The sequence below is a fragment of the Phyllobates terribilis genome, unplaced genomic scaffold, assembly GCF_046119375.1.
Source record: "Phyllobates terribilis strain yellow unplaced genomic scaffold, ASM4611937v1 Scaffold_3__8_contigs__length_932513732, whole genome shotgun sequence".
NCBI lineage: Eukaryota > Metazoa > Chordata > Amphibia > Anura > Dendrobatidae > Phyllobates > Phyllobates terribilis.
Window position 1 is genome coordinate 336,722,755 of NW_027362763.1, and position 10,020 is coordinate 336,732,774.

The window sequence follows — 10,020 nt, forward strand, 5'->3', positions numbered from 1 at the left end:
CAAATATGTGAAAACAAAAATATAAGCTGAATATGGCTGAAAAAAAATAGTTGATACATGACCTTGGCAAAACCTTCCTTGGTGGCAGTGGAGAAGACCACTGCCATTTGTCACTTTGGTCAGTGATTGCCCCCCACAGACATCTATCAAGTACAACATTTATAGAGCTGTTGGACTAAGCTGTAAGGCCATGTTCACACCGTCAGTATTTGACCTCAGTATTTGTAAGCCAAAATATGGAGGGAAGCAATCAGAGGAAAAGTATAATAGAAACATGTCACCACTCCTGTATTTATCACCCACTCCTGGTTTTGGCTTACAAATACTGAGGTAAAATACTGACCTAATACTGAACGTGTGAACGTGGCCTAATAGTGTTAGGCTGTGTGCCCACGATGCGTTTTTTAAGCGTTTCCGCAGTGGCAAAAACGCTGCAGAAACGCATAAAAAACGCATGGTAGAAGGCCTGCCGTGTTCGCCAATGATAATCCGCATGTGCTGTGCATATGCTGCGGAAATTTCCGCTGCGGGTTATCATTGCAGAAAAAAACGCAGCACTACCAATTATTTTGCGGAAACGCGGCGTTTTCGCCGCCATTGACTTGCATTGGAACGCATGGATTACACATCACTGTATATGTAGATGCGCATTCCATGCATTCAATATGTGGATGGTACCCAGGTCTAGAGGACAGGAGACTCTCCTCTGGACCTGTGTACCATAGAAAACTGTAAAAAATAAGAATAAAATAAGAAATAAATGTTACTTACCTTCTGATGGCCCGCGGTGCGCTCCTCCTCTCATGCCGGCAGATCGCGATGGACTGAAGGACCTGCGCTGACGTCATAGTCATGTGACGTGTCACGCGACGCTGACGTCGGCAGGTCCTTCAGTGTACCGCGATCTGCCGGCAGTCAGCACCGAGCGAAGCAAGACTCCGGGGGCCATCGGAAGCTAAGTAAAGATTTATTTTTTTATTTTTAACCATTCTTTAAGGTCACACTATATAAATCCATGCCGTTTTCATGCATTTATATAGTGTGACCAAGTTGACAAGCACTTTCCAAGTGATGCTAAAATCGCTTGGAAAGCGCTTGTCAACCCGCATGCGGAAATGCAAGTGAAGAACGCTTCATATCCGCATGTCCCTGGCAGGAAAACGCATGTACAATCCGCATGTACAATCCGCATGCGTTTTTTCTGCCAGGGAGATGCAGAAATGCTCAGGAAAAATCCGGAGCATTTCAGCATCGTGGGCACATAGCCTTATAGATTTCTGAAGCAGCTGAAACAGGGCATAAAAGATCAGGGACGGGAGCCAACCCTGTTCTCTAATACAGCAGTGTGTACTGAGTATGCTCTCTCCTTCTCATCTGTACTAAGGGAGGACTTCGCAGAGTAGAGGGAGACAGTACATGACTCTTGGCACAAAATGTATTTCTCATTCTACAATAATGGTATTTTTTTTAAACATCTCTGTAAATTTTAACTATTTTTTTTACCAAAGCCGCTAGTGAATTTTAAAATTTAATGTTCAAATCCTTCAATTATATTTACAATTTACTGTGACAAATTTATACTACCTATACTCTCAATGTCAGTGTGAAAATAGCAAAAGATTAAAGCATAGATAATGGAAAATAACAAATGGTTTGATTCTGCGCCGCCGTAGGAAGAAGAATTACGGATGCCAATCTAATTGTAAGTGGTTTAATCGTCAACGCATTTCGAAGCATATAGAGTCTTCATCAGGGCAACCACGTGGTTGTCCTGATAAAGAAGCTTTATGCTTTAAAATGTGGGTCAGCAGCAGCCTTAAGCATTTTTAGTGGTTGTGTGTACACAACCCAAACCAGGGGAGCGCAATTGTGGTATTTCCTCCATATCTATTTTGCCAGATAAGACCCTATTTGTGCTTTGTCTCCTTCCAGTCTTTCTCTCAATAACAAAAGATGGATATATTTGTGGCATTTGGGGGGGGAGGGCGTCAGTAGCATTGTTTTACAGTATGCTCTTGGTATGGCCAGAAAATAATTACATGTAGAAGGTGAGAGTAAATAAGCAGTTTTTTTTTTGCTGAGTTTTGTAACAGAAATTCTCTAAAAACAACGCGGAGTTTAAAAACTGAGCTTTGATTGGATAATTTCAGCATCAAATACTCGGCACAATAAATCAGTGTGAACACATCTTTAAGGGTATGTGCCCACGTTAGCGTTTTACAAGCGTATATGCTGCGGAATTTCCGCTTGGTAATCCGCCCCCCATGGTCCTCAATGACAAGCCGCACTGTCAATGCCCATGCTGCGGATTTTTCCGCAGCGTTCATGCTGCGCTCAAAAATCCGCAGCATGTCCATTAATTTTGCGGACACGCAGCGTAATCGCCGCCATTGACTTGCATTGAGACGCATATAATCTGTGTCAGTACATTTGTACACACGGATTATATGCGTTTCAATGTGCGGATGGTACCCAAGTCTGGAGGAGAGGAGATTCTCATCCAGACCTGGGTACCATAGAAACTGTAAAAAATAGAATTTAAAATAAAAAATAAAGTTTATAATCACCTTCCGATGTCCTCCCGGTGTTTTGTCTGCTCCGTCCGCTCTCTTGCAATGCTCCCGCTGTTGTGAAGGACCTGCCATGACGTCACTGAGTCATGTGACCCATCACATGGCTCAATGATGTCACCGCAGGTCCTTCACACCACCGCGAGCCGCCCAACACACTGGACGCGGCAGAGAGAACACCGGGAGGAAACCGGAATGTGAGTATAAACTTTATTTTTATTTTTTTACCATTTTATTCTTTTTTTTTAACTATTACTTGGTCACACTATATATGCCGGTTGCATGGATTTATATAGTGTGAACAAGTTGTCAAGTACTTTTCCAAGTGATGCTAAAATTGCTTGGAAAGCGCTTGATAACCCGCATGCAGAAATGCATGTGAAGAACCACAAAGTCCATAAAAATCAGTACTCGATGAAAAGCCCCATATCTCTTGAACCGCATGGCAGATTTAAAAAACAAACAAAAAACAAACAAACAAAAACAATACAATAGAGGAGAAGTGGGTGTAAAATCCAAGCAAAAGCTTGCCACTTTTCACCTGGTGATGGGTCCTACCTTTTTTTTAACACTTGCTACATTTAAAATGCATGAGCAAAAGCATTTTTTATGACTCCAGAAAGCGAACCTGTCGTACCCCCAATGGACCCCTAATTGTAGCTATGTTTTGTTCCTAAAGGCTGGACCATAATCTGACTTTCAGTAGCTGATTTTACTGCATTTGAACTATTTTAGAGACTATATGTTGCTTTATAATGAGCCATATCACGTTATTAGTTAGGGAATGTTTGACCTGGTTATGAAGAAACAGACATTTTTGTCTAAACAATAAATTTTCATACATGTATATATTGGGAAAAATCCAGTTCCCTTGGTGCCCTATAGCAATGAAGAAGAGGCCATCATTGCAATTCAGATGCCACCAATATTAACCCCTTCCTGCCCCATTTAGAACAAGTACATCATGGAGCAGTTGCCACTGGTGTGGAGCATCAGGAGCTGATCCTGGGGCATACAATGTATGTGTTATATAGCTAGGATTTGCTCTTATTGTTAGAAATTGGCTGCAGCACCAGGCACTGCTGTTTAATTAATTGCTGCAGTCAATCACTGACATCAGCGTTTAAACCATGTGATGCAATCACAAGTTTCCACGGTATACAGGAGCCTACTGAAGGCTCCCATGCCTGCCATGCTGATTTTCCTGCAAATGTTAAGGGAGCCACAGACCGGGCATCATAGGAGACCGTGAGTTTCTGTAAACACAGAAATCCAATCGTATTGCAGTATAAAGAACAAGCAAACAAATGATCGCTGCTTCAAGTATAGGGGACTTAAAAAAGAGCGTGAAAAATAGTGAATTAAAAAAAAAAACAAATAAAAAATTGTTCCTTCTCCCAGATACAAATAAATAAAAAAATAAATAAACAAAGTAGGTATTGTCATGTTCGTAAAAGTCTGATCTGTCATGATTTAAAATTATTTAATCTACTACACCAAAATAAAAGGTTTTTTTGGCCCCGCATCTCTGCCAAAAATTGCAATTACAAGTGATCAAAATGTTGTACCTACTCCAAAGGGTAACAGAGAAAGAAAAGTCAGCTCACCCAGTCCAAAATTGCTCGCACGGATAAGTGGTGCCACCTGGTAGTAGAAATTCAGAATGATAATAACTAAGGTTTAATAACCAAAACGCGTCTGCTGTTATAATCATTTCCCTATGCTTGTCAGGGTTGCGATTTGCTCTATTATCTAGCCCTTTGGTTTTTAATATGGACTAATAATGCGGATTTTTAATTTGGAAATTGCTGCGCTGGATATCATTCTGAATTTCTACTCAAAAGGGTGTCCATAAAAAAGTCAACTCGCCATGGATGTGTATCGAAAAATAAGTTACAGGACATAATGTCAGAAAATAACAAATATTTTTATTTATCTTTTGTATAAATTTCTAAATAATTTTTCACCACTTAAATAAAAAAACTTTGCATGATTAACATCACTGTAACAGAAAAGACGAGGAGAATTATGTTGCCAAGTCATTTTTACCACATAATGGGAGCAAAAACAAAACTCAAACTGTCAGAATTGAGTTTCTTTTGCAATTTCACCACATTTGTAATAAAAAAATGATATCAATGCTTCATACGGCTATGTCAACAAGAAAAAAACAAATGTTAAGGTTCTCTGAAGAAGGGGAGGAAAAAATAGAAGCTCCAAAAATGAAAATTGACCGTGTCCTTATAGTGTTAAACTGTACCCGTTTGTTTTTAGGTGACTTTTCATGACAAGCTAATTTGAGGAACAACGCTATTTATGACCCTTGTATGACTTGAAGGGCCTCCTAAATCTTTCCCTGACAGTGGTTGGGGGAGATAAGGATCCCGAATATATGAATGCGATTTGGCGAGATAAGCCACCGACAAATGAGTCTGGCCACAGCCCTCTCATAGAGAACACAGAGCTAGTGCTCCTGCATATGGGAGAGTTGGGGGAGATAGTTGGTGGACAAATGATCACATGTCTGTGTGAGTGGTATTATCCGAGAAAAATGGACAGGTTTTTTTCCCCAAACCTCAGGTGGTGTTCTAGTTGATTCTGTTTCTTCTCATCCGTCTTTCTCCAATTAAGTAAGTAGACCGTATGAGCTTTTTTTTATCTATTGGTTCTTTAACAATGGGTCTGTGACTCCTCTACTCAGAAAGCCCATGTTTTACCCTGGGTGTTGGGGGACTCAGTGTCGGGCCCTGTGTTGAAGAGATGGGATGCAGCCGTGGCCCGGGCCCGACCCGTGCTCAGGGCCGTCACATTAGAAAGAAATGGTGTGGGCTTGTCCGGGTTGAGTGGCTGATTAACGACTACGCCACCTGTGGTGCCTGGGGAAGGGTCACCAGCGCCACTAGCAGCCCGCTGAGGCCCGGTGTCGTGGCGGCTAAAGTTCTCACTGCTCCCCACAGGCGGAGCAAGGCCTCAGGGCAGACAAACAGGATGCAGGGGGGTAGCAGTAGCGCGGGGAGTATGGGCACCGCGTCGCGTGGTATGGCGCGTAATGAACAGTCCGGAGGCCTTAGGGGTGAACTTCCAAAGCTTTACTCACTCAGAGATGTTAGCGGGAAGGCGACTCCCTGCTCCCCGCGGAGTCCTGCAGCCACCAGGGACGGGGGTCCGACTACCTCCGAGGAAGTCCAGTGTTTGGTAGCGACCCTGCACCAGAGTGTTCCTGCACTACAGACTTCACCCTTTCCCGTCTGTGCGTGTGTGGATAGGCCGGGTCTCCCTCTGAGCTCCTCTCAGGTGTAGGGCTCGGGTGGCAATTCCTCTCCATCCGACGCCCGGCAGGATCCTCAGGGCCTAACCGGGCTTTCCCATCCTGGACGTAGAGTACGAGGTCGGGTGTCGGGGGCCGGTACCCCTCTTGCAGCCAGAATCCCTCTGAATAGATCAGGTAGGCGAGGACAGGTGGCATACTCCGCTCCGTCTGCATCCTCCCCGGGACCCATTTGCTAGGGAGCCACACTCTAAAGCTCCCGGGCCTTCTTGATCCTGGTCCTCGGCCAGGTTGAGACATTCTTTGTCTGCAACCTACCCCTCGTCCCAAAGATCGGGGTACGAGGGCTGTGTCCCATGCCGGTGCAGGCCCACACAGGATCTGCGCTCCCGGAGGGAAGTCACATTACACACAGTATTTTGACAGCACAGTGACAGCCGACAGACTAGCAAAGGCTAGACCAAAAAGAACCAGCAGAAGACGACTAACTAGGACCAAGATCAAAGATGGCATTCTATTAAATATGAGATCTAAAGTGTCACTATCTAGTTGTTCCTCCACCCACACCCACTAACTGGTTCCTACTACTTTGTGTTCCCCAGTCTCCCCGTAACCAGGGGAGCAGCACCTAGTGCATAATAGCTCCCTCTGGTGGAAATATGGTGTTGGATGCAAAAGGTTAGGTCACAACCATCGCACTGGGCTTACCTCAGAGGAGGAACACCACACTCCATTAAAGAAGTGCAGCATTCCTGTGGCGGTCGAACCCTCAGGGGCGCCACAGGTCAGTTAAAAACAAATGAAGCTCGGATGGTACACTGAAGTACAAAGTCTGTCTTCTGTGTTTCATCCGCATTACACTGATCACCGAAGACATGATGACTGAGTCTGAGCCACAAAACAAATGAGAATAGGACATACTCTGAGTCTCATGTCCTGGAAACATACATCTGTTTTTAAAACTGATGCGTGTATTGTGACAAAGACACTGGCAGAATACTGGAGGGAGATATGTTTCACTGAGGCTTTTAGCTTCAATGATGTGAAACATGGAAGTTTCTCCTGCATAGTAGGTGCAGACTGGATTAAATAACCATTTAAAAAGGGCATGTTTTATAGGTGGATAGCTATAATGCGGAAGGGAGGTCATCCACCATATCTCCACCCCAGGATGGATGGGGTCTGGGCTTTAAACAGCCAGCCTTTTAACCTTTCAGGTGATGTTCAGTATGTGGAAGCTAGCTCCTGAGAGAGAGGAGCATGTGTTTGTGATAAGACTGGACAATGTGCTTTTGCTAACCCTGAGTGGCTGGAACTCGACCGAAGTAAGGACTGTTCTGTACCTTTTTTCCTTTTACAGTGTCCTGTATCTACCTCTGAGTGCAGCAGAGCAAGCGACTCTACCACAGTATGAATCAATGAAACACTAAGGGGCATTGTGCTGTCCAAGAAAAAAAACAGACAGTGCTAGGACGTGTCATATGGATGTGTGAATGTGACCTTATACACTACTCAAAAAAATAGAGGGAACATTCAAATAACACATCTTAGATCTGAGTGAATGAAATATTCTCATTGAATACTTTGTTCTGTACAAAGTTGAATGAGCTGACAACAAAATCACACAAAAATCATCAATGGAAATCAAATTTATTAACCAATGGAGGCCTGGATTTGGAGTCACCCCCAAAATTAAAGTGGAAAAACACACTACAGGCTGATCCAACTTTGATACAATGTCCTTAAAACAAGTCAAAATGAGGCGCAGTACTGTATGTGGCCTCCACGTGCCTGTATGACCTCCCTACAATGCTTGGGCATGCTCCTGATGAGGTTACGGATGGTCTCCTGTGGGATCTCCTCCCAGACCTAAATGAGAGCATCCGCCAACTCCTGGACAGTCTGTGGTGCAACGTGACGTTGGTGGATGGAGCGAGACTAGTGATGGGTGAGCACTAAAATGCTCGGATGCTCGATGCTCAGGTCAAGCACATTGGAATACTCGGGTGCTCGACACGAGCAAGAAGCCCAATGTAAGTCTATGGGAAAATTGAGCATTTTTCAGACGGCACCCCCCGGCGGTCTGCAGAGGGCCTAAAAATTTCCCAAATTGATGAGAACAGTGCTCAAATGACATGGGAACAGCATGGGGAAGACCCCTGGAAGCATTTCTGACTCCTAGGTCACTTTTGTCAACAACGTTGTCAGAGGTATTACGCCACTTTTACAGACTCACAATAAAACATACAAAAATGAAACCAAAATGGATTTTCCTGGGAAATATGTTAAGGAACATCCTTTCCAGGGTAATGACTTGTATATAAAGCAAAATAAATAACCAAAAGCAAAAATGCTCCTCCACACCTTTGGCTATGTTCACACATAGCGTTTTTGATGCATTTTTGCACTTTTGCATTGCTTTCAACCATAACAAATGCATTCACCAGGAAATGTCATTTTAACATTTTACAACCTTATCTGGCCATGTGGTGTGTGAGATATCATCAGACACAACGTGTTTCATTTATGAAGGAGGGACTCTGAAAGTCACAAAGCCTATTTTTATAGGGCCATCAGGCGGCCTTTGCTATTCTTAAAGGGCCAGCAGTCGGCCTTCACTATTCTTAGAGAGCCATCAGCCTGCTATGTTTTATTGTTCCCATTACTAAAGAGTGGGTCTCCTATAATGTTATTGCGTAAGCAGTGAGTGGCAGGGCTGCCCAAAATTTGGACGCATCTCAATACCACTTTGAAAATTTGGACGCACCCCAATACCCCTTTGAAGAGACTTAGAGGAGGGCCTCCTGAAAACAATGTTCCCATTATTGGGAAGTAGGTCTCCCATTGTGTTTGCCTATGCAGTGAATGCAAGGGTTGCCAAAAATTTGGAGGCACTCCAATGCCCCTTGGAAGAGATGTGGAGGTCAGAGGGCCTCCTGAAAACAATGTTCCCATTATTAGGAAGTGGGTCTCCCATTGTGTCTGCCTATGCAGTGAATGCAAGGGTTGCCAAAAATTTGGACGCACCCCAATACCCCTTTGAAGAGACTTAGAGGAGGGCCTCCTGAAAACAATGTTCCCATTATTAGGAAGTAGGTCTACCATTGTGTTTGTCTATGCAGTGTATGCAAGGGTTGCCAAAAATTTGGAGGCACTCCAATGCCCCTTGGAAGAGATGTGGAGGTCAGAGGGCCTCCTGAAAACAATGTTCCCATTATTAGGAAGTGGGTCTCCCATTGTGTTTGCCTATGCAGTGAATGCAAGGGTTGCCAAAAATTTGGAGGCACTCCAATGCCCCTTGGAAGAGATGTGGAGGTCAGAGGGCCTCCTGAAAACAATGTTCCCATTATTAGGAAGTGGGTCTCCCATTGTGTTTGCCTATGCAGTGAATGCAAGGGTTGCCAAAAATTTGGAGGCACTCCAATGCCCCTTGGAAGAGACATGGAGGAGGGCCTCATAAAAAAATGTTCCCATTAGAAAGGAGCGGGCCTCCTATACTTGTAATGACCATGAACTAAGTGTATGGGCTGACAAACATTTACCCATGGGGGGTATACATGAACATACTGTATAATTTTTTTTTTTTATGGGCGTCATAAACACTCTTTAAAAAAATTATGTGGGTGTTGAATCATGGACCATGGTCACCCTTGTGATATGGTGGTGGAGGATGAGGATGAGGAGAAGGAGGAGGACAAGAGCAAATAGCCAAAATCAGGAAGCGTATACCCATGTGTGGGTGTGAGGAGGTGCATGGGAATACACCTCCCAAAAAAAGACACTGCATTTGAGTTTATGTTACGCTGCTATCATTCGGTGATGTTGAGAAGTCTGGCCCAATCCAGCCCTTGTTCATTTTTCTAAGAGTCAGCCTGTCAGCATTTTCAGTTGACAGGCGGATGCGCTTGTCAGTTAGTTATAATTCCACCAGCGGCACTAAAAACCTGCTCTGATAAAACGCTGGTGGCAGGGCAGGCCAGGACGTCCAAGGCATAGAGAGCCATTTCATTCCACGAATCCAGCTTGGATACCCAATAATTATAAGGCATGCGCCTCAGGGCCTGTGCGATGGGAGGGGCTGAGAAAATTCTCCCAGAACTTTAACAGTGTTCCCTTGCCTCTGCTGGATTGAAGTTGTGTCTCTCTCGCCTGTACTCCTTGGTTGTCCAATGAACTGTGACC